Source organism: Pelobates fuscus, chromosome 8 (genome assembly GCF_036172605.1).
Source record: "Pelobates fuscus isolate aPelFus1 chromosome 8, aPelFus1.pri, whole genome shotgun sequence".
Taxonomy (NCBI): Eukaryota; Metazoa; Chordata; class Amphibia; order Anura; family Pelobatidae; genus Pelobates; species Pelobates fuscus.
This window is the reverse complement of record NC_086324.1, coordinates 165,983,558-166,008,589: the sequence shown is the minus strand read 5'-3', so window position 1 is coordinate 166,008,589 and position 25,032 is coordinate 165,983,558. Positions and strand designations below refer to the sequence as shown.

The 25,032-nt window shown below is 40.4% G+C and overlaps 1 long non-coding RNA gene across 1 annotated transcript; it reads left to right on the top strand.

The window, feature by feature from the left end:
- Window positions 1-15,176: 15,176 nt before the first annotated feature.
- Window positions 15,177-24,204, top strand: LOC134571978 (uncharacterized). Its single transcript, XR_010085220.1, has 3 exons — window positions 15,177-15,276; window positions 22,460-22,538; window positions 23,635-24,204. It is a non-coding gene; the product is annotated as an uncharacterized LOC134571978 (long non-coding RNA).
- The last annotated feature ends 828 nt before the right edge of the window (window positions 24,205-25,032 follow it).

The window sequence follows — 25,032 nt, the reverse complement described above, 5'->3', positions numbered from 1 at the left end:
ACGAACTAACCAGAATCCAAGATTAGAACTTTGTTCTGCGTGAAGATCAGCACAGGAGCAATGAGGAATACAACTGAGGCGTGATGGAAAATACTTTGATTGCATGACTTTGGAATTTAATACTGAATGGGGTCTGATTATATAAATGGTTGGAGACTTTCAATAATAAAGTGAATCTCTGGTAAATATGAGACAGATTAAAATAGTTTATTCTCTGCTGTGGTAATCTGTATTTTTTATAAATAAAGGTGTAAGCTACGTTAACTTTTTCTAATGACATTTTCTCGTCTTTCCGATTCGTATGTTCTTCAAATGAGATTTTTTTTTTTTGCAGGGAGGAACAACTGCTTGCTGTTTTTGTAAGAATTGTTGACATACATTTGAATTAAGTAAAAACTGTTTGTTCTTTGAAATAAATTGTGTCTCACAAATAATCACACCTCACAAGTAAAAGTCTTATTATATTTGTCTGATTGTTTTTTTTTGTGTGTGCCTGAAGCGGGGCAAGCAGGGATTGTTATTTGGCCTCTTATATCAAGCAGTAGAATAAAGTACCAAACACACAGTTAGGAGTTCAAAATATTTTTATAATTTTAATTTTAGAATTTTAAACAAGCATTTAAACGTTTGTGTTTATAAATAAATAAGCTGAGAGTGCATGATACATTTTTCATAAAAAGTCACAATAAAACACGTTACTTCAACGTAAGATTGTTAGCGCGTTTGAGCAGTGTCCTCATCTACCTATTGTTTCTGTAACATTTCGTTATTGTCTCATTTGTTAAATTCACTTTTTAATGTAAAGCGGTGCGGAATAAGCTGGCGGTATCTAAATACCAATAATAACAATAATAATGATGACTCAGTGACTTCCCGAACGCTTACGTAGTAGGAGGCTGGTAAACGTTTTTTCTTTCGGTTTAGAAAGCACTATGGCGATACCCTTATGTAACAGATCAAACTTTAAAAGATATGTCCTACATGTACGTTTTACAGCACAACAAAGTAAATAAATATCAAGAGTGTATCGCTTAGTTATCAATATAGGGGTATGAAGTGCATTTTGCATTATCCCAGTTGAATCTCTGGATGGACACTTTGGGTTCGTGGGGTTTGGGGTTTTCCTTTAGTTGTGTTGTTGCTCATGGTCCGAGAGATGGTTACAGTCAGGCGTGAAAAGGTATCTAGCCTACAAAATCAAATTCCAAAGGCTTCACAGAGTAGTGCAAATAGGAAGGAGTTTTATTCAGGATTAGGAGAACAAAATTATACTTTTATAATTATAGAAACGGATTTTTATATGCACTACTCTGTGAAGCCTTTGGAATTTGATTTTGAACACTTCTAAAGGACACTGGATCCCTTCCATAGTGCGTGGTAGCAGACTTTATTGAATGCAACACTACCGTTGGAATTAGGTTTCTAGCTTTGTTGGAACGGCTACCGACTGTGTTGTTCACATTCATATAGGGGCCAGTTCTGGAGAACAAAAAGGTCAAATTCTAGTGCAACAGCCTAGGGGTCATGCAGGCTATTTAACCCCTTAAGGACACATGACATGTGTGACATGTCATGATTCCCTTTTATTCCAGAAGTTTGGTCCTTAAGGGGTTAATAATGTGTTGGTCTCTTCTCCCCCATCATGATTCGGCTGTTATGGGGATTGGTCCTTCTCTGTTTACAGCACAATCTGTTTGTTCAAGCAGTTCCATGTTCCTGGGATTCGGAATGATATTGCCAATTATTTGTCTCGGTAACAATGGGACCAATTTTGGCTGCTGGCACCGGAGGCGGACAAATAAGCCACTCCTGTCCGGTATTTGAACATTAGCAGACAAAATGTGACAATGTTAATACACCAGTCCATGGTACCTGCCACTTGGACCATGTTCAACAAAGTTTGGGAATAATAGTGGTTGTTTCTTCTGGGTGGGTAACCCAGTGGCCGTAGATGGCATTCGCTCTGTCTTATTGTGGTTTATCGGACAAAGGTTTGCCGATAACATTTCTGTACCTTATATATATAGAAAAATGTTAGTGGCAGCTTATTTCAAATATAAGGGTCACACAGACTTAACTATGCATTTCTTAGTTTTGCAGGCTTTGCGGGGGTACACACAATTCTTACAGTCTCGCCCCCAGAGTCCTTTCTCTTTGCTGGTGCACAGTGATGCTAAGGCTCTTTCACAATATTAATTTCTCATGATTTCCATTACTGCCTGTCAACCCTGGGTTTGACACCTTCCTCATTCGGTGCACATTCATTTAGAATAGGTGCTGCCACTGAGGCTTCAAAATGGCGGCTGAGCGAGGATGTGGTGAAGTTGATAAGGCGCTGGGATTTGGCCAAATTTAGAACTTACATTAGACCTCACCTGATCTAACCTTGCAGTACACATTAACAAATGACACATTGTGCATTTAGCGATTCTACAATTTTATGATGTTATAAAAAAAAAAAAAAGGAATTTGCATGTTTATACAGAACAAAAATTGATAAAAACAAAAACAATTGGCAAAGAAATGAAATAATAATAAATAAATATATAAAATGCAGTTTACAGTAGGTCATTGGTTATGGTCTCCAAATGTTGTTGATATTATAGGCTATTACCCTTGGCTTAGTTATTCATGCTCTCTTTTTCAGGTTCAAGATATTGTAGGGTCTGGATATTAGGACATTTAATTGTGTTTTGGGCAGCCAAGCAGGCCTCGATTCGCCACAATGGCAAGCAATAAGGGTTCAGACATGACAGTATCAATATCCAGTGATTAGGCATTAGGGGTCTCCGGTGGCCAGCCATTTCCCAACTCCTTCCACAATCTGTGGCTAGATGGAGACCTCCTCAGGTTTTGGTTCTGCAGCTCGTTGGTAATGACTTGTGTTCAGTGCCTCTGAGGATTTTGACTTGCTATATAAAAGCTGATATCCTCAATCCGTGACTCCAATACCCTAATCTGGTCATTGTATGGTCCATTATGATATTGAGGCGTGGAGCTCATAGTACCCCAGGGGACTGAGCGAGCAAGGAAAAAAATGAATGGAACTAACTCCCACTTCTTGGCTTTTAATGAATGCCACATTGACATCAATGGTTCTGATACCACCCTGTATTGCAAGGATGATGTATACTTGACTCCCATTGAGCTGGATTTATGTAATATTGTGATCAAGTCTGGCATTGGAAAAGCGGTAACTGTGTGGAGGAGCCTGTAGCGTGCAAGGTATAACCCATAAAGGTTATGGCTGGGATCCCCGAGATTTGGCCAGTGCAGGAGTTGGCCATTAGAGATATTGGCAACCTTGGAGGCAGTAGCTGTGGGAGCGATCTGCACGCACTCCCCATGGACTCGTCCCTAGGAGAGTGAAGTATGGGCATAAATAAAGTATGCTTACACCAGATCCTCGGGCCCTATAAATGTTATGAGTTATAAGCTGCAGTGGCCATGCTGCCTGGTTAAGTTCAATGAGCTGTCACTTTTTCTCAGTAGATTCATAGAATTAAGGTAGCAGCTGTGACTTCTCTCTAAATTGATTTCCTTCCAATAACTGGTCAAATGATTATTATATTGAAAATAGTTTTGAGGTGACAGTTGTCCTTTATGGGGTTGTTGTAAATAAATTTCAAGGCCAGTGGGACAATTAGTTTTCTTTTTCGAAGCCTCGTCCCCTTTTCTACATCTACCTCCAAACACACTGTACGACTTATCAGAAGGACCGCAGGACTTTGCTGCCATCTTCAGGACATGCTGGAGTATTTTCATACTCTTAACACTGTTTTTTGCTTTTTATTTTTTAAATAATATGCAGTACCAGTAAACCCTCAAAATTTCACATAATGAAAAACTGTACAAAATCCATTTACTCTTTATTTTTAAAATGTTTCTATTCCTCCACCTGTGCCCCTGGATTGCTAAATCTTTACTATAAATTTAAAATAAAAGGGAGAATAACACTAAGAAATGCCCAGACAAGGTATAGCTGGTTTTAAAGTTATATTAAATGGTGTTATTTCTAGATATGTTATATCTGTTTTTTTAAAGTTATATTAGATGGTGTTATTGAGAAGTGACAGCTCCCCATTTAACCCAATATCAGGGGAGGCACTGTATTATTTACTGTGAAACTTTTTTTTATTACAAGACCCCAATATAAGATCACACACATAGCCCCCTCTCTAGGATTACAGGGGGTCCCAGGGGCTGGCAGTCCTGGAGGAAGGTGAAATAGTCCCCACACGCTCTGCATTTTGCCGCCAAAACTCGTGAATCGAGAAAAAGAGAGGGAAACAGAGTGATGCTCGCCTAGGGCGTGGCATGGTCTCGTGACTCCTTCCAGCCAATGGGCTGTCCCGAACGGGACTAAATAGCACCTTGCAGCTCGAAGTGTATCCATCCGCAAGTAGTTTCCGCAGACGGTGAGTTCCCACTGGCAGGGCTGGGACTATTTTTATCGATCTGGATGCCCTTTTACTGGGGGGCAGGGTCTCTATTTATTATTGGAATCACCTTAATCATGGCGGCTGTGACAGAAATTACCCCCCCAGGCCAGCTGGGCGCCTACTGATAAGCTGGCTGGCTGAGGGTATTGGGAGTTTCATTCCACAGCCAGGGTGTGCTCCTGTCTCAGTCAGGGATCAGGTGAGTGCCCTCAGTGTGAGCTTGGCTGGCTGAGCATGGTGAGAGTTGCAGGCCACAGGCCTGGCTGGCCCAGTCTATAAAGTGGAAGAAGTTTTTATTAAAATACTTTTTATTTAGTTTAATGTGTCCTGGGTGCTTTGTAAGTGTCTGGCTGAGCAGGATGGGAGTTAGAAGTACAGCATTGAGGTATTATTAGGTTTAGGTGAAAATAATAAAGTCTGCTGAGAGATGTGCTGGCACTTAATTATAAAATATAATATTATTAATGAGTTATTTACACGGTAAGTTGTCTAATTATTGGAAAACCCAGGGGAGGGGAATTAATTTTTTTTTTTTTTGGTATTATATTCACCAAAATTCACGCAGCTCTGTGACTGAATTCCTCTTCTGAAAAACTCATAATAATCCGACTGGCGTAACAATGCAATTAAAAGATATACGCTGGGCAATATAGGAATTATAGCACAATGGCAGGTGCGGCGGCTGCTGAGTCGTCCTTAGAAGATATATGCAACGACAGGAAGGAAAAACTATGGGTGCTGATAATGTGGTATGTACTATATCACTAGAGATGGGTGAGATAAGTAACATGTACACTCACTTTTTTGGAGCTTCAACTCCGCTCCGACTTTAGCATTTTGGCGGGATGATCCCCGTCTCCGAATATAGTGTAACACCGATACAGCAGGTAGTCGTTGTGGCGATGGATGTTCTCAATGGTGTGTTAAAGGACCACCATAAGCACCCAGACCACTTCAGCTCAATGAAGTGGTCTGGGTGCCAGGTCCAGCTAGGTTTAACCCTTTTTCCTGTAAACATAGCAGTTTCAGAGAAACTGCTATGTTTATAATAGGGTTAATCCAGCCTCTAGTGGGTGTCTCATTGACAGCCGCTAGAGGCGCTTCTTACAGTGATTTCTCACGCCAGGGTCCATAGGAAAGCATTGAGAATGCTTTCCTATGAGACTGGCTGAATGCGTGCGTGGCTCTTGCCGTGCATGCGCATTCAGCCGATGATGGAAGAAGAGGGAGGAGAGTCTCCAGCGCCGAGGGATTCCGGTGCTGGAAAAGAGGTAAGCGATTAACCCCTTCCTCCCCCCTCAGCGCCACGGGGGTGAGACCCTGAGGGTGGGGGCACCCTTAGGGCACTATAGTGCCAGCAAAACAAGTATGTTTTCCTGACACTATAGTGGTCCTCTTGTATCAGCTCCTGGAATATAGCGTGAAGTGGTATAATCCCCACTCTAGGATGTATATGGGCAGTGGAGGTCCGCTCCGTATATGTGGGGGAAGAGAAATAAAAACACAAAATAGTGTACACAACAAAATATGGAGTGTAAGAACAAGTTAAAAAACATACTTACATAAAAGAGCAAAACACGGTTTGCTCAATCCAGGAGGCGTAGGTGGTAGATATTCCCACCAAGGATATGTAGATCGGGAATCAAGCAGCAGGGTGTTCAGGTCCAACTAAAAGTACTTTTTGAATAAAATGGGAGTGAACAAATGATAAAACAATATTATCATACACTTAACGCGTTTCTTCAATAGCTGGCTTTTAAACACTTTGAGTCAGTCGTCTAGCCATCACTATTTGGCCCTTGTCTAAGTCACTCAGATCTTACAGCATATGAAATTCAAGAGCAGACTGTTCACTTGATGCATTATATATCCCACCCCTTGAGAGGTGCCATTGTAATGATATAATCAATGTTATTCACTTCAACTGTCAATGGTTTTAATGTTGCGACTGATCAGTGTACATGGTTCCTTTAAATATAGGTGAAAAGTTAACCCCTTTGCGACACATGACGGAAATCTTCTGTTATTTACTAAAGTTAACCCCAGATCGCAAGGTTAACGCTGCTCCAGTCTGCCTCTGTATCCGAGGCAGACGAGGAGCACCCAATCGCGCTGTCCCTGCAGCTTTTATCACTCTGACAGTACGTCAGAGCGAGCACATGTGCTGCAGGGACTACATATCTGCCTCCCTGCGCTGCCGAGTTCAGTGTGATGAGCAGTGAGACGGATCAGTGCTGCTGATCTTCTCCCTGCGTAAAAAAAATAAGGTAACAGTTATATCCCAACTCCCTTTACCCTGCTGTATTAAAATTAACCCTTTCCCTACCAATTGATCACTGGCTGCAGTGACCAAATTACAGTATTTTATTTTGTGGACCCAGGACATACTTGAAAATTAGATAAATCTCAATGTATCCTTCCTGGTAAAATATTTTATGAATAAATAAATACAATTTTACTGTGATCCTATATTTTTATTTTTTTTAACCCCTGAGGGTTAACTTTTTTATTTATGTTTTTGTAACCCTCAGGGGTTCAATTTATTTAATTAATTTAAATATTTTAAAATGATATATTTAGCTAGCTGCGGTGGATGGGAGTTAGTGGAAAATTTACGGTTAGGCTAGTTAGGGGTTAATAAAAACATTTTAAATGCGTAAAAAAAGTTTTAAAAACGTTTAATATATACATTAAAAATGCTCATTACCACTACAACTGAAACAAATTAGTAAAAAATGATCCCACACTAAGGTTCAAAATATTCCTTTTTAAATACCCCAGGGTGTGTTCTTTAAAAAGAATGGGATGCATTTGTGGGGTAGTTTGAATAACCCACAAGCTAAACTACTCCAAAATGGGACATGGACCCAGCGTAAAAATTAAAGGGACACTATAGTCACCAGAACAACTACAGCTTATTGAATTTGTTCTGGTGAGTAGAATCATTACCTTCAGGCTTTTTGCTGTAAACATTGTCTTTTCAGAGAAAATGCAGTGTTTAAATTACAGCCTTCAGCCTAGTGATAACTTCACTGGCCACTCCTCAGATGCATGTGGAGATTCCTCCTGGGTCATGGCTGCCTAAAATGCATCCAAACATTCAGTAGCTCCTCTCTCTGCATGCAAACACTGAACTTTCCTCATAGAGATTCATGGATTCAATTCATCTCTATGAGTAGATGCTGACTGGCCAGGGCTGTGTTTGAACCATGCTGGCTCTGCTCCTGATCTGCCTCCTTGTCAGCCAATCCTATGGGGAAGCATGATGATGTCAGCAGACAGTTTGTTTTTTTCTGAGGCAAGCAGCATGCAGAGTTACAGCTTCAGGCTTGAATACAAGTACGATTTTGCTATATTTATGGAGGCATGAGGGGCCCAGTGGGGCTAGATGGTGGTTTTAACACTATAGGGTCAGGAATACATGTTTGTGTTCCTGAACCTATAGTGATCCTTTAAAAGTTTGAAAAAACTGGATTGCTGTATCTCAAATGTGCTCCTTCAGCAACCACATTTACCTGGCAAAGGTACATACAGGAGTATTGCTGTACTCAACATAGCTGAGCAGCTCATGAAGTATTATACTGCCGTAGCACACATAAGGTTTGCAGAATATACAGTAATATCTTATTGTATGTGTCAAAAAGGCAGACAACATGCTTATTACCACTACTAAGGTTCAAAATATGTCTATTGAAATCCCCTGGGGTGTATTCTATAAGAAGTAGTATGCGTTTGTGAGGTAGTTTGTATAACCAACCTACTCAACTACTCTAAAATGGGACGTGAACCCAGCGTAAAACTTCTAAGTTTGAAAAAAAAAAATGGCTGTGTCTCAAAAGTTCCCATTCGACATTCACATATACCTGGCAAAGGTACATACAGGGTATTCCTGTACTCAGACGACATAGCTGAGCAACATATGAAGTATTATAAAGCCGTAGCACACATCAGATTTGCAAAATATACCGTGTAAACTCATATTGTGTGTAAAAAAAAAAAATAAGGCAGAAAAAATGCTTATTACCACTACACTTGGTACAAGCTAGCGGAAAAGTTATCCCATGCCATGGTTCAAAATATGCCTTTTGAAATGTTTAAGAAATAGTATGCCTTTATGGTGTAGTTGAAATATCTAGCCTGCTAAAGGGCTCAAAAATGGAAAACAGACCCACCAAAACCATCTATGAAAATTCACACTTAAAAACCTGAACTTGGCACGTCTCTTTTACAACACTGTAACTTCACAAAATAGTGTCTAGGTCATACATTGTACATATTGTTTTACTAAGAATATTTCACTGAGCATAATTTGGGGAATGGATTTTATGACAGTTGCACATATCAAGTGTAAGAAATACCCATCAAAAATGCAACATGTATATAAAAAAAAATCAATTTTTTTCCTCACCACAAACAAGGACATAAATTGGTGAAAAAATGGTGACAAGTTAAGGCACCGTATACACCATTTAAGTTACCCTGGAGTGTTTGCTTTCTCAAATGGAAGCCTTTTGTGGGGTTATTTGAACAGTCAAATTGCTATAATGCCCCAAAATGAGACATAAGCCCATCAAATCCATCTATAAAAATTCTAACTGTAGAATCTTAAATAGCTTTGTCTCTTATATGGCATTGTAGCTTTACAGAATAGTGCCAAAGGCATACAATGAGGGTATCGTTCTACTCAGCAGATGTAGTTGAACACAAAATGGGGTTCTGTACAGAAATAGCACACACCAGCTTTACGAAATACACATAAAAAACTTTGTTATATGTGTATATACCAAAATAGAGACAAAACACGATTTCTACTCCAATATTTAGTAGAGATTGGTGATGAAATGGCTGTCAAAATAACCTTAGTTATATAGCCTGTGATGTCTACTTTATATAACTATATGTATTGTCTTAGTGGTCCAAACTAACAGCATCGATGAGAGATTCCAGGGATCTCTCTAAGGGCTTAACCCACTAACGCCAACATTACTAAAATAATAAAAGAGGTAGATAATGGTAGTAGTCAGTTGAAGATTATATAGAGGATATATAGCTAAAAAGAATACACAAATAATAAAAAGGGTATATATGTATCTAGAGCATTGCAAGCTATGAAACACACACGGTCTGTGTAGTCATAACCCTATAGGGTTAATTCCTATGTCCATATAAGAAAAATCAGATAGTTGTCTCAGTATTGTTCCTGATTAGGTAAAAAGAGTTTTATTGGTATGGCTCCAATTAAATATATAAAACAGTAATATTAGAATTAATATCTGAGTATATTATTGTCAGGGTCTTACCTGAGTTGGGAGTCTGTAGCGCAGATATGTTGCTCACCCTTGCAGATAGCCACAGGCCGAGGTGGTCAGGTAAGAATTCACCTGGCCTGTGGGTCTGTGCAGGATGCAGTACCAAATACGCAGGACAGGCAAGGACAGAACCAGCAGGATAGTCGAGGGATAGCCGAGGTCAAAGGATGCCAGAGGTCAGGAACAACGAGGAGTAGCCGAAGTCAAGGGATGCCAGAGGTCAGAATAAACGTGGTCACAAGCCGAGGTCAAATATACGAAGCAGATAAACTGGAACACTGGTACGACACAGGAACACTAGATCAAAGACTTGACACAGAGCACAGGAAGAGGCTGGGTTTAAATACCCTGCTGATGACCGATGAGAGTCAGGTGAGACACAGCCAAGTCAAGGTGCAGCCCCCGGTGTATAAGCCATGCCAGGATGAACAGGACCGGACTCAGTAGTCTCTGTGTAAAGCTGCTGTGGCTCAGAGGTAGAAATCAGGACTAGGACTGATAAGTTCCCTGGTTCGAGTCCCCTGTTGGGAACTCCAGGAGCGGCCACGTCTGGCTGTCTGTCTAACAGGTGAGTACCCTGACAATTATTTAGATGAGTCTGAGTAATCCTAAAGTACAGCTTCCAGAAAATTGAAAATAAGTAATTAGAACAATATGTTGAAGGGACACTGTAGGCACCCAGACCACTTCTGCTCATTGGAGTGGCCTGGGTGCCAACTCCCACTACCCTTAACCATGGAATTGTAATTATTGCAGTTTTTTATAAACTGCAATAATTACCTTGCAGGGTTAAGTCCTCCCCTAGTGGCTGTCTACTAGACAGCCACTAGAGGGAACTTCCTGGTCCCTAGCACAGATTATCTGTGCTAGAGCGTCGCTGGACGTCCTCACGCTGTGTGAGGACCTCCAGCGTCGCTCTATTCCCCATAGGGAAGCATTGAAATTCATTTTCAATGCTTTCCTATGGGGTGCGCCAATGCGATGCGCATTGGGACTCCTCGGCCGGTGGGCGGGATCAGTCTCGGCCACCGGCTGACGGAGGAAGAAGGTGGAGCGGCGGGGGAGGAGCAGGCAGCGACGTGGGACATGTCGCTGCCTGAGGTAAGTGACTGAAGGGGTTTTCACCCCTTCAGTAACTGGGGAGTGGGGGGTGGGAGGGAGAGGGACCCTCCAGTGCCAGGAAAACGGATCGTTTTCCTGGCACTGGAGTTTCCCTTTAAACCAAAAGTGAGTCAAAAAATAATGTGCCCAGTGAAAAAGTGAACAACCAGAGCTTCAAATGCCCGACACGCGTTTCGGTGCAGTGCTACATGCACCTTCGTCAGGGAAAAATGTATAATGGCAAGGATCTCTTTTTATATCCAACTATGAGTATGGGAGAGTATCTGAAACAACCAGTGGAATGTTTCAGACTTAATTAGTAGGTGTGTAGATTAGGAAACACACTCTTTTATATCTATCCAATCCCTTTGAGGTCAACTGTTTGGGGGGATTGGCTACGTATGAAGTGTGGGCGTGTCTCTAATAGGGGGTGAATTGTGTATAGATTTTTGTTTATTTATTAGATCTAATATATACCGCCCAAACACTTAAATGCATCAATGGAGTCCCTAGTTATAAGGGTACACTCCTATATGTCATGACGGTGCTCACTATGAAGTACACTCCCCTTGCAGTCATGTCACCCCTATCATCTTTTCACCAATAGTATCACCAGGAAAAAGGGATTATCCGCTTAGCTCTGTTTTAACAAAACAAATAGTTTGTGTCTGTCCATACTAGAAGGATATTATCAATATATCTTTTCCATAATTTGCCGTGTTTCATATATCCTGCTAAATTGGTACCAAACACTGTAGTTTATTTCCACCACCCCAGATGGAGGTTAGCATATGAGGGTGCGCAAGCTGTCCCTATAGTTGATCCTCTCACCTGGTGCTAGTAATTATGTGTAAGAATAAAATGCATCAGTTGTTGTACAAATTTATTATGCTCAAAGTATGCTGCTGGACGTGTATCTAGAGAGGCTTTAAGGTGGTCTATGTCCACCGAATGGGTGATGGAAGTGTATAGTCCCAGAACATCGAGGCTACGTAGAATTGCATTTTTGGGCAGATGTAGACTGTCAAGGACATTGAGTGTCTGTTTTATATCCCTTCGGTATGAGGGGAGTTTCATGACTAGTTCTCTCAAGATCTGATCGACATAGATACTGATATTTTGAGTCAGATTGAGTCTACCTGAAGCAATGGATCTCCCAGATAGTGTGGGTGTTTTTTTTTGCACTTTCTGGTACCGCATAAAGGGTGGCGATTTTGGGATTTTTGACATACATGAAATAAAATTCATCTTTTGAAATCAAGGAGGCAGTTAGGGCATTAGCTAGGAGAGATTTTAACTCAACTAGATATTTTTTGGTAGTATTTCATATGTGTTTCCATCCTGAATGATCTTCTGAGCCATTACAATATAGTTAGCTCCATGATGACCACATTCCCCCCTTTGTCCGAGGGTTTGATGACCATGTCCTCTGCCTCTTTTAGTTTTTTTTAAAAGATATTGGTTCACTGGGGGCCATATTGTTACAGGGTTCAAATGTGAGGTCATTCTTATTGATTTTGTCAATCTCGCTGCAGGTTAATTCCACGAACAGGTCTATATATTTAAACTCAGCGAGATGGGGGGTGAATTCACTCTTTTTTTTTTAAGTTGTGTAAATGGAGGTTTTGGGATGTCAGAAGAATCGTTACTGATTAGGAGTTTTACCAAAGTATCCAGTAGAGCTTTGTCGGATAGCTGTAAACCCAAGTTCTGAGCTTTCTTTTCTTCCTTAAGTTGGTGAAATGTATGAAGTGCAAGTTTCCTTGCAAAGAGGTGTATGTCATTCGTCCAGCTGAATTTATCAAATTTTGGTATAGGGACGAAGGACATACCTCTCCGCAGGACCTGGGTTTCGGGCTCTGTGAGTGTATGTGAGGAGAGGTTTATGATCTGATTCATATTGTCACCTAATATCTCCTCCGTCTGTTTGTTTGTGGGTGTCTACAGCGAGTCCGTGTATGGGAGGCTGCATTGTCTTCCATATTTGGAAGGCCTAAAAAAGAGACTCCTCTTTTTAGTATGCTCTTACTGTTCCTTTCCAAAGAGGTAGATGTTCCCTCCCTCTGAAACTTTTGTGTGGCATTTTTGTTTTTTGTAATGGCTTCTAAACTTACAAGACAAACATACCAACTTCTAAAATTGATTCACATTTTTCACAAATCTTATTTTAGTCCTTGTATTTTATGACCTGGAACTTTCAAAATAAGTTGAAATCCTATACATATTATGTACTCTATAAATCAAGACATGGTTTTGCATTTCAGACACTGGTCCAAATTTGGTCCAAATTTCAGTTGGATCGAACACTGTCTAACAGCTCAAATCAGGACTCAAATGCTTCTAATCCGAGCCTGGATTATAAATAAATAAATCTGAACTATTTGCCAGCTAGCAGCTAATTGACAAATAGTTAAATAATCCTCAGTAGTTTGAAGGTTGATTATATGGCTGCTGGACAGTGATTGCTTGTAAAAAGCAAAGAAACCAACTCTTTTTTCACAGTAAATTTTTTTATCAAATAAACATACAATGTTCAGAAAAAGACTGTAATCAGCACAATACTCAACGCCAGCTCCTTTCTGCTCCCTTGCGCTGTATAGTGATGCCGGGAGCCAGAATATGACGTCACTACAAGGAGCAGAGAGGAGCTGCAGGTACATTACTGCTCCCTCGCACACAGGAAGAGAGCACCCCCACTGGACCCCAGTAAAAGATCCACTCAGCTCTCCCTAAGGTAGTGGATTAAAATTAAAAATGTAAATTTAGGAGTATGTGATAAAATGTGTGTATACCTCTGTCAGTGTGTTTGTGTATGTCTCTGTCAGTGTGTTTGTGTATGTCTGTTTAGGTACCTGCCCCCCTCCGATCACGAGAGATATTTTTACCCACTTTTTCCCCACACCGTACAAGTTTCACCACGGCTAGTCCACCTCCATAGCTGCGATCATCAATCTTTATGATCAATCTTCTCAGCTAATGTTTTCCCATAGGAAATGCGCGTATTCTCTATGGGTAACATTCAGCGCCTGCATGCAGAGCATGGAGATGCTGAACATAGGTGCTGCAAACTGTGCAGCAATGACACAGGACTCTCTAGTTGCTGTCTGAGTGACTGTCACTAGAGGTCTTACTAGGCAGCAATGTAAGCACTGCCTTTTCTCTGAAAATGCAGCGTTTACATGGAAAAGGTCAAGGGGCAGGCTGTAGGCACAAGGACAGCTACATTCTGTAATGGTTCTGGTGACTATAGTGTCCATTTAAGAATTGACTATTTCTCGTGGTAACTTAAACTTCGCTAGCTGCTGTAATTCCACTTCCAGCAAGGTCATAAGTACGTCAGTAGTTATTTTACTTGCTGGTACTAAATGTGTACGATGCCTAGCACATGTGATACTTACTTACATATACCTTGCTTTTCTGTAACCACTATGATTATTTCAACAAATAATTCAATGAAAAAAATTATAAATTGAAAAAAATAAATAAATGGACAGTAGCCAACCCCAAGAAGGAGTTTTCGGCTGGCTGCTGTCCATTCTGCACATATTCTTTGCACATTTATTGGCTGAGAGCACTCAGCTGACTATCAGGAGGATCACCTAGCATCAGAGAAGGCTTGGCGCCTGGCGGGGACATAGTTAATCTCTGCAGATTTTGTTTTTCGTTGAAAAGATATTTTGTTTAACCACTTCAGTTAACAAACAGTGATGTTTAGCCAGATACCAGTATATATATGCTATATAATGTTATTTTAATTAAATAAACAAGTTTTAGCACCATCTTCATTAAGTTGTTATGGTTTCAGAAGGCCCCCAGGCACATTCTTACCTCGAGCGGTTGAAACACAAAGTTGCCTCCAGCGCTGTTCTCGACCCCCCCACAAGCATCTGGCTTGTGAAATGTTAGTTTCAGGAATCATGTAGAGCCACCAGGCAGGAACGCAGCCATTCCTTAACTTCCCATTCAGAAGGGCGGGGTGGAGGGAGGTGGGGGCCATAGTGCCAGAAATACAGCTAGTATCCCTTTAATATTTTAACTTTTTTTTGCATTTCCAACAAAACATTGTCTAGTAAATAGCTTACAGCTTCTTATATAGAAGAACAAATTATTTTTTATTTATTGAGTGGGGTTACAGAAGAGTAGTATAGGGCTATGTTAACCAAACTAGTTTGAGTTGCCTCAACTCACTGTTTAGTGAATTAAGTCCTATGATTGTAGTAAGACTGAGGTAGACTCTATGATAAAACTTTCTCTCTATGCTATAATATAATATTGTGTGGTGTTTTTCTTATTCTGTATCCTCATATAATTTTTTATAGAATCTTCCTCATTACGTGTCCAGGAAGTGATCATAGATGCAATTTCCTTCCGTTCCCATGATACATTACATCCATGCCTTTCGTGACTGTGCAGGAAAAACACACGTGGGTTTGTAATTTTCTTATCTGAGTTATCTATTTAGAAATGTTCTCACACATTCTAAACATAATATCTAAACCGTATAAGCTGCATTGCGGTCTAGCTGTATGAAACTGAAAACAAACTGTGAACTAAAACAGGTTTAAAACTTTGTTGCGCCATTGATTTGGAACAAGACTTTCTATTCTAGACAGCACAATAACTATCTATTGACTCATTCTCCTATTGACTTGCAAGAATTACGCATGTTTTTTAAAAAAACATCTGATATATTTTAAAAGCTAGTTTATTGTCGCTTTGTCAATGACATCAGTGATTATCAGTGTGCCGTGTGATAGTCCTCATGGTTAAACTTTTTTCAACTTTAACACATCTGAGTGAGGGAAATGAAAGCATGCTGTAAGAGAGAGGAGATCATATCATTTTAATGGTTAAATACAAAAAAAATATTGTGGTCCTTGCAAATTTTAAAAAGGGTTTGTGAGAAAGATAATAGCTGTATGTACTATAAAAGTTAATTTTATTGGTGAGGGGAATGCTGGCATGATGGGAGTCTTTCGCTATATTTATTTATATCTATGGTATTTGCATGAGTGAGAGGTGTTTAATTAGTGAGTAATTGTTTACTTTTATAGTAAACTGTAGCTTCCTTTCTGCAAATCGTGCTGGTGGAAAGTGCATATTTGCAGTATAGCAAGTGGGGGTGGGCTGTGGGAGCTTGGTGTGACACTTATTTTGCTCAAACAGCTTGAAAATGGCTTTACCCAGAACTGGAGGATAGCCTCCGCAGTGTAGCATTATAACTTTTACTATGGGCTGCAGTAGTTATAGTCTTAAGACTGTCCCTTTTAAAGACTAGATTGTTATGAATATATATATATACAGTATTTAGTCTCTTAAATCAGCAGTATCACTTTTAAGTTGCAAAAAACACACAATTAAAATCACTACTTTAAGAATTGATAGTAGCAGGTCACTCCACCCAGAACTTGTACGAGAGTGCCAGTGGCATTGTTGGTGTTCGTTGGTTAGATCAGGGTTACATGTACCTGTGTTTGACAGGCAGTCCTCCTTGTCTGCCAGCTACACAATCGAAGAGACGCAGAAAATAATCTTTTCCGCTGTTGGTAGTAATGCGTCTGCACTCCCAGACCTGTCAATGCTCTTCCCTTCCTTTCAGTGCATCAGGTCTGCACTGCATGTCTCCAAGCATGCCGGTTCAATAAAGTCTAAATCTCTACAAAGAAGGTGGACAACACTGATCTAGATAATACACGAATGTCTGGGGAAATTAACGTAAACTGGAAAAATGGCTGACTTGGAGATTCTGTGACGTGTGTCTATTTTAGCCTAAAATTTTAATTTCCCCACAATTCCTGTTTAAATGAATTACCGAGTAAGAGTCTGGCAGTGACCACAGTCACTATCACTGCCTGTGACACAAGTATGTCTCGCCATGTTGCAATGTTACATTGCATTTGTTTGTTTTTTTGTTTGTTTCATTTTTTACGTGTCTCTGAAACACCCTTGTTTGGATACAGTATATCTCCCATCCATGTAAGAGCTAGTCCATTGCGGCCATCTCAGCTGGTGCGTGGGTTGGTAATTTAGCTGAATTTCATTTCTAGGGATGCTCTAAGAAATGCTATCACTACTATTGAAACCTGCATTGCGGTCTAGTTGTGAAACTGAAAAAAAAAAAAAGGTTTAAACATTTTCATGCACCACTAATCTGACAAAAGACTAACTTTCTTCCAACTTTCCCGCAGTCAAAGTCTTAGATAGCAAAATAACTTGCTTTTGTTTCTGGCCTTAAAATGTTAATGGTCGACTGTCACCTCAAAGCTATTCAATATAAAAATGCTTTCATCAAATTTTGAAAGGAAATACTTTTTCTTTTAACCCCTTCCCGACCGTGGACGTATTAGGTACGTCCGACAAACGGTCCTTTAAGGACCACGGGCATACTTGATACGTCCGCAGCTAATTAGAGTGCTGGAAGCGATCATGATCGCTTCCAGCAGCTCTAATGGTATTGCAGCGATGCCTCGATGTCAAGGCATCATGCAATACCTCTCCTTACTGCCGGGTGATCGCTCCACTTGGTTTCTCCACGTGACGTCCGGCAGTCTTTCGTTGCTCTACCTGTATTCTGAGTGCCTCAAGGGGTCGAGGCACTCAGTGAAGAAAGAAGAAAATAAAAAAAATTAACCCCCCCCCCCATGCAATGTGGCTCCCAAGATGGCGCTGCCTTTCATCATAGAGGCAGGCTGGGGACATCCAATCAGAGCTTGCCCCTATGACAATGTTTATTCTAACTATGATCCCCATTTGTCTGATCATGTCAGTATTGGTAAATATTGACTCTGGTCAGTGTGGATATCCCTCCCTCTGTTTTAGTGAGATTGGGAGAGAGATCTGCGTTTTAGGTAGAGAGATTTAGGTAGGTATTTGTAAAATTGTAAGACCCAAAGGCTCTTATCAGAGCCATTAACCCCTATCTTGCCAGTGATATATACTATATATATATATATATATATATATATATATATATATATATATATATATATATATATATATATATATATATATATATATATATATATATATATATATATATAGTTTGTGTTCGGGGCATTCTCATATGATATAGAATAAGATGGTTGTAGCTTTAGGAATAATCGGTTGAGGTGTGCCGAAACCGACGTATGCTGTAGGCCGGTAAAAAGTGGGCTTACATAGAGGAAATATGAACAAAGGGAGTGGAGGGTGGGGCTATTCGTCTGACCCACAAAGGTAAGTAGGGAAAGGGGGGAGTCCCTTTTGTAGGTCTATAGCCCCTCCCACAACTTCAGGCCATGCCTTCCAATATACTGTAATCACTGGCTCTTGCAAAGCAGCACTTTTTTGCTATATGTGCATTTTTTTAGGGGTTAATTAAAAAAAAATTGTGACAGTCCATTAAAGGATCACTATAGTGTCAGGAAAACAAACCTGTTTTCCTGACACTATGTCATCCTTGGGGGACCCTCTCCTGTGGCGCTGAAGGGGTTAAAATTTCTCATCCAGCTTCGCAGAAGTGCCTCTAGCGGCTGTCAGGAAGACAGCCACTAGAGGTTGGATTAACCCTGCTATGTTCGCATGTGAAGGGTTAAAACCTGAGGAACCTGGCACCCAGACCACTTTATTGAGCTGAAGTGGTCTGGGTGACTATAGTGTCCCTTTAAGTAAAGTAATTGTGTTCATGTCACAGAGGTCGTATAGCGCTGAGGAGGCGTATATCCTTGAGCTAGAGTCTGACGCGTCTATGTCTGACTCCGACCCTGATTTTGACCCTGCCAGGTGCTCAGATACATCACTAGATACAGTGTCTGCTGCTCGTAATGTATCTAGTTATGATGTATCTGTGGCTGCTAGTCCCCCTGCCAGAAGGAGACGTGCTGCTCCAGCTGGCAGTACTGCTGAGGAGTGGGTAGTGCCTCATCGCCAGAGGCAAGATATCACTGCAAATCCTGGCATCAATGTGGGTTTCGCAGGATTGAGCCCTCAGCAGTTTATGGGGGTTTTTCTGGGCGATGATATATTGGGGAACATTGTCACCCAATCTAATTTATATGCCCATCAGTTCTGTTTTGCAAATCCCGACTTTTTTGGCAAAGCAGCAATGGGCCCCCATCGATGTGCCAGAATTAAAAAAAATTCTGGGCATTGTCTATGCTGATTGGCATCATAAAGAAGCCCTCCAGCTGCTCCTACTGGAGCAGTAGCCCCATCTTCTCTACCCCCATTTACTCCCAATGTATGTCGAGGTAGAGGTATGAAATGATTATACATTTCATACACTTCAACGACAACAGCCTGTGCCCCCCCTAGGGAGCATCCCAAGTTTGACAGGCTGTATAAAATCCACCCCTTGATTACCCACTTCGCTGCCAGGTTTGCAGAGGCTTATACACCTGGAAGGAATATATGCAGGGATGAATCCATGATGAAGCATAAGGGAAGGCTGGGATTCAAGCAGTATATTCCTTCCAAGCCCTCCAGGTATGGTGTAAAGGTGTATAAGATCTGTGATAGCGAGGCTGGGTATACTCAGACCTTCTAGGTATACGAGGGAAAGGATACCCACCTTGACCCTCCAGGTGTCCCAGAACATATGGGAACCAGTGGGAAGATTTTTATTGAGGTTATAGTACACTACATGCTTGCATTTCCAGCATGCGGTTGAATAACAGTAATACTTTTACAGAATAAATGTCAGAATCTAAACTGTCAGAAAAAAACTTGATGGAAGGATTATATTGAATAGTTTTGAGGTGACAGTTGTTTTTTTTTTTTTTTTTTTTTTTTTTTTTTTTTTTTTTTGGATTCTTTATTTTTGTTGTGCTCATATAACAATCAGTCTTACGCTGCCACAACAGCAGGAGCAAGAGCATAAACACATTTAGTATAACAGTGGCATTAGATAGTACAGCACATTTTAAATGTATATGCAAAAGGTAACAGTGGTAAGCATTATGTAAGATTATGTTAATAAACTTGCTTTAAGTAAATGTTGAGTAACAGCAGGCCGATATATGTGTTAGACGATATAATATGCAGATAGGTGTAGGCACTGTGTTAACAAATTATGTTCTGCTTAGTTAAACAGTTGCACATTTTATAATTATGAGATATAACAGGTTAACAGTCATACCAGCTATAAAAAGAGGTACACATGTTGGAGCAAAGTGTCGGTAGTAACAGTAGATTGACTGGTGTGTACTTATGTAGTGGCATGTTTTGCTTTACAGTAGAAACTAGTTAATATGTGGTGCATAAACGGGCCACACTGCGTGTGCAAAGGTTAGATTACGGTGGGTAGTAGAAAACATCGCTGAAGGTCGCGTATTTTGTGGGGTATTAAGTACACATTACATTCCAAGCAGCAGTATTTTAAGAGAAACAATAAAATAAACCATAAAAGGAAAGGTAACACGCAAGTTACTTATATTCAGCCAGGTTAGAGTAATGTCCTGTCTGCCCATGGGTGTTCAGGAGAGTGGCTGGTCTTCGGTGCCTTTCGTGTCAATCAGCCAATGCCGGCTCTGTATGCTGGGCTTGTGGGCCGGGGTTCTGTTCTGCAGAGAGCCGGCAGCTCAGATATGGCGATGTGCCAGTTGCAAGTAAGGTGTTCGCTGGGGTGTTGTGCTGTGTACTTGCGCCATGCCTTCAACAGTCCAAGAGTGCAGGAGAGTTTGGTCCCTGTGCGAGGACTTGACCGACTGAGTGGGCATTGGCTAGTCCCGGATGCAGGTCTCCTTGCTTGGTGTGGTCGCGGGCTGCTGGGTTTCCTTTGCGGTCGGTCCGCTATGTCCGTCATGCTGGGTCTGTCTCGAAAGGTTGTGCCTCTCTGGGGCCTGTGCAGGGTTTTGGTAAGTAGGCGGTGAAGCCTTTGGTGTTTGCTCGCTGGTTGCCCCCTGATGGTCCTTTTCGGTTCTTGACTGCTCTCTGTGGGGTTCCAGGTTTCTGCCTTTGGAGCCGCCCGGTTTGGATGCCTGCTCGTCTTGAGAGTGGGGTCTGGGGGGAGGATTTTTCCCGTCCCCCTGGCTTCCCCTTTTGGGCCATGCGTTGTGCCGTCAGATGGCGTTCCCTGGGCTGATGGCCATAGGAGTGCCTCCAGCTTCCCCCAAAAAGCGCTGAATATGTAATCGAGACGGCGCTCAGTTTCTTCTTTGGCGCTGTACATGGCTGCGGTGTGTGGGCCAGACGCCATTTTGTAAGCCTCATTAGTGTTTTTTCGCTTCAAAGATTGTGTCGCTTGGGTACCCCTTGTTATGGGGGTTGTAAGAGGGTGGTCCGTGATATCCCCCACCGGACCATAGGGGGGGGAACGAGGGCTTGGGGTCGAGGATCTCACCGTTGTTGGCGGCAGGAGAGCGCCCGTCTCTCTTGTGCCTGCCATGCTGGTAGGCCTCGCTGGGGTGTCGGGTGCGTAGCAATAGAAACGTCGCTTGAGGGGCATCTTCTTGTGCACCCCGTTGTCCCCTTTCATTTGGTGTTCTTCGTGTAGCTTTGGGTCGCCGTTTTAGTAACACAAATTGCTGTTTAGTCGGTTTGAAGCAGGAGCTCATGCAACCTGCGACCATTCAGCATGGCATCCAAGCCCCGCCCCCCAGTTGTTTTTTTTAGGTCTATTCATTCTACCGGTAGTAGATTTACAAGCTGATGCTATAGAGATTTTCAACACATGTATAGTATAGGGCTATTCCAGCTAGGGAAGCAAAAATATAACATAGTGCAACATTGTATAATAATACTGGATATAAAATTAAGTGCCAAGTGATCACTCACACTTTGACATCAAATAAAGTACCTTCAGAAATATATTGGTGTGTGTCTTCTTGCTTCAATGCTGAGTAGATGATAATCTCATACAAAAGATAGAAGTAATAAATGCTGCTTTTTGTACTTTATCTACTCAGTTACTTCATTATTTTCTTGCATTTTTCTATCTTTTGTATGAGATTATCATCTATTCAGTATTGAAGCAAGAAGACACACACCAATATATTTCTGAAGGTACTTTATTTGATGTCAAAGTGTGAGTGATCACATGGCACTTAATTTTATATCCAGTATTATTATACAGTGTTGCACTATGTTATATTTTTGATTCCCTAGCTGGAATAGCCCTATACTATACATGTGTTGAATTGAAGATAGGAGATCTGCGGGCATACCCTATGCTATTGAGGGAAGTTGCTAATATTTATATTTTCCACTATAATCACTTTTTGGGAGAAACAGTGTTATTGCATGTGGACACCAAAAACACTTTTTGTAAATTTGTGAGAGATACTATTTTATCAAGCTATAGAGATTTTGTCAGTGTCGGAACTCCATACAAAAAAGTTAAAACAAAACTGATCTAAATAATTTATAACATAAACATGTGTGGTAATATCCTGAAACAGAACAAATTAGAGGATTTTATCCAGTTGTCTTTTTATCCTAAAATGTGAAATTCTTGACAATTTGCAATTCAGTGAATAAATTTACACAAACCTACACCATATCACCATTTATAAAAAAAATGTTTTAATTAAAACTGTAACCATGTTATATTTGCTTGTGCATTGTTTATATATATGTTTTTCTTTTATTGCATTGTATTGGTTTTAACTGTGTTCTCAATCCCTTGTCTAGAAATTGTCCATGAAGTGAACATATTTGGATGCCTCTCCCTGCCGTCCCGTGAGAGTTCGAGTCAATTGCCGCAATCTCTGTAAGAGCATGTACTGACAAGTTACTACTACTAACCTACTACTACTAACCTCCACCGGAAAATGAACGATATAAAGGTTAAAAGGGAGGGGGGATACCACAGAAGACAACACATGCTTATAACTCATGTTATTGCTAATTGATTAAGAACAAACATGGTGTTTTGTCTGCAGTGTTTAAAAGCTTAGAGAGCATACCAACTCTCTTTTCTGGTCTTAAAGGAAAACCGCCACCTCAAAACTAATTTGTTTTATATAATAATCATTTCATGAAGCTTTGAAAGGATTATATATATATATATATATATATATATATATATGTGTCCTCCACTATTTCCTATGCTACGCAAGTATATAAAAGAGTAAGGTAAAGTGCAAGCATGCATAAAAAAAAAAAACAACTAACAACAACATAAGAAAGTGCAAGTCTGTCTGTGAGTCAGCCCTGTAAAAGCAGTCCTTTAAAGCCCCCCTATGTAGTGTACTCACAAGCTGTAGGGGAAGAAGATGGTGGTGAATACAATTGTTCAGTGTATAGAACGCTAGTGAAAGCCCAATCATGAAGAGAGAAAGATTTTATGGACATTATAATTATTAAGGGACTTTTGCCCATTCATGAAAACTTTGTATTTATTTATTTTGAAAGCTTGGGTGTTGTATAGACTACGCGTGAAATTGTTTTAATTTCTTATGTTTATTTTTTATATTTTGGGCATAGTTCCTTTATTGTGCATTTGGGTGTATTTTATTTATTGTTGTTGTTTTTTTCTATTTTTATATACTTTCAGTTATTAATAATTTTATGTTAGCATGGTTGTTTACTGTGAAAAAGTAAAAAAAAATAAATACTGTAACACCACTCTTCCTATCATTTACAGGTAAATGTTGACTGTGTTTATTTGTGGTTTGTGCTGGCAATATGTGATTGTGATACACTTTCTGATACATACACAAACATGCTGCACAATGACACACAACATGACACTAACATGCACACACAAACTACACATTCTCTTACACTAACACACCACACATTCCATTAAGTATTTCAATTACCAGCAGTTGCATATATGTTTCATCTCTCTCTGCCATTCATAGTGTGTCCGCCGCCGGGATATGACACCACGCTGTATCTTAATGGCTTTCAGCCCTGTGCAACGCAAAGAGCATCTGGCTGCAGCCTCCACGTAATCAATAGTGAACAAACAGTCCGCCAGAATGTTTCTACACCAGCCGAGATACACCCCCTGTAGGGCACCAATCCAGTGGCAGGGCTAAAATATATATTTTTTTAAACTTCCTGTTCGGTGACTAGAACTGCCTGTCTCAGGCATGAGGGGTATATAAATTCCAGAATCCCATGGGCACATATTACTTGTTATGATAATGGTCTGTGTGTAGACAGTGCTGCCCTGTAGTTTGAAGACAAGCCTTTTATTTTAGATTTTATTTGGAATCTCTGTGTATATGATCACTCCTGGCAGGACATTCCAGGTAGAGTCCAACAGCATCAAGACCTGGCAACCTTGCAACAAATACTGTTTTATCAGTCGAAATCTAAAAGTAAAACACAGGTTGGTTCACACATGGGTCTGTATACTAAACTGTCCAAACATTGTTCATCTTCTTGAGTACTTGAAATGAATGCATCGTACTGTGACATCGGGTGACTTGGCATGGAATATTAAAACATGTTTTTTTATCTTTCAGTGTAATGTCACATGATGCTATGTAAGATTAATTTGGCCAACTGTCTGCTTTGACGATTATCTTCGTAGTTGGATGTCAGCATGAGTCTGAGTGATTTTTGTGTTTGTATTTTTGGTATCACTGGTGAGACATTATTAATGGCATGTTTGAAAGCTGTGTGATTAGCTAGTAATTGTGTTCGCTCACTTATTGAAATGCTGCTGTTTCACAAATCGTGTTGTTGTGTGTGCATGTTCACTATAGCATGTGTCTTCCATTACCTTTTGCTGTGTCACAACTATGTGATGTTTGAGTCTTTGCTGATGTTAAATCAAATGATAAAATTACACTGACTAATTGATATTACATGTCTGAGAGGAGGATATTAATACAAAGCAATACAGGTTCATTTTTCTTACTCTAATGATCACAGTTATGTTATAAAATGCAGTACAAGTTGAGTTACTTTTTCACTGTTATATGAAGTGCGATTTTATAGAAATTAAAGAAATGGGATGAATAAACACATGACTTCGCAACATGTGGGCCAAAAAGAGAAAGTTGAGTATTTCAAAAAGATAAAATCTTTATGAAGTGTTCATAAAGGCAGCTTTGAATTTGCATTGAATTTATTTTCAATGAAAAAAATAATAATAATGCCATGACAAAGCACTAAGCCAGCTCCAGTCCAGACTTGACCCCAGAGTAGCCAACTTCCTCATGCACCAAAAAAGTATGGGAACAGGAGGAGCGTGGCCAAGAATATGCATGTTGTAAATCATTTGTGTATTTAGCTGTGTGAATATG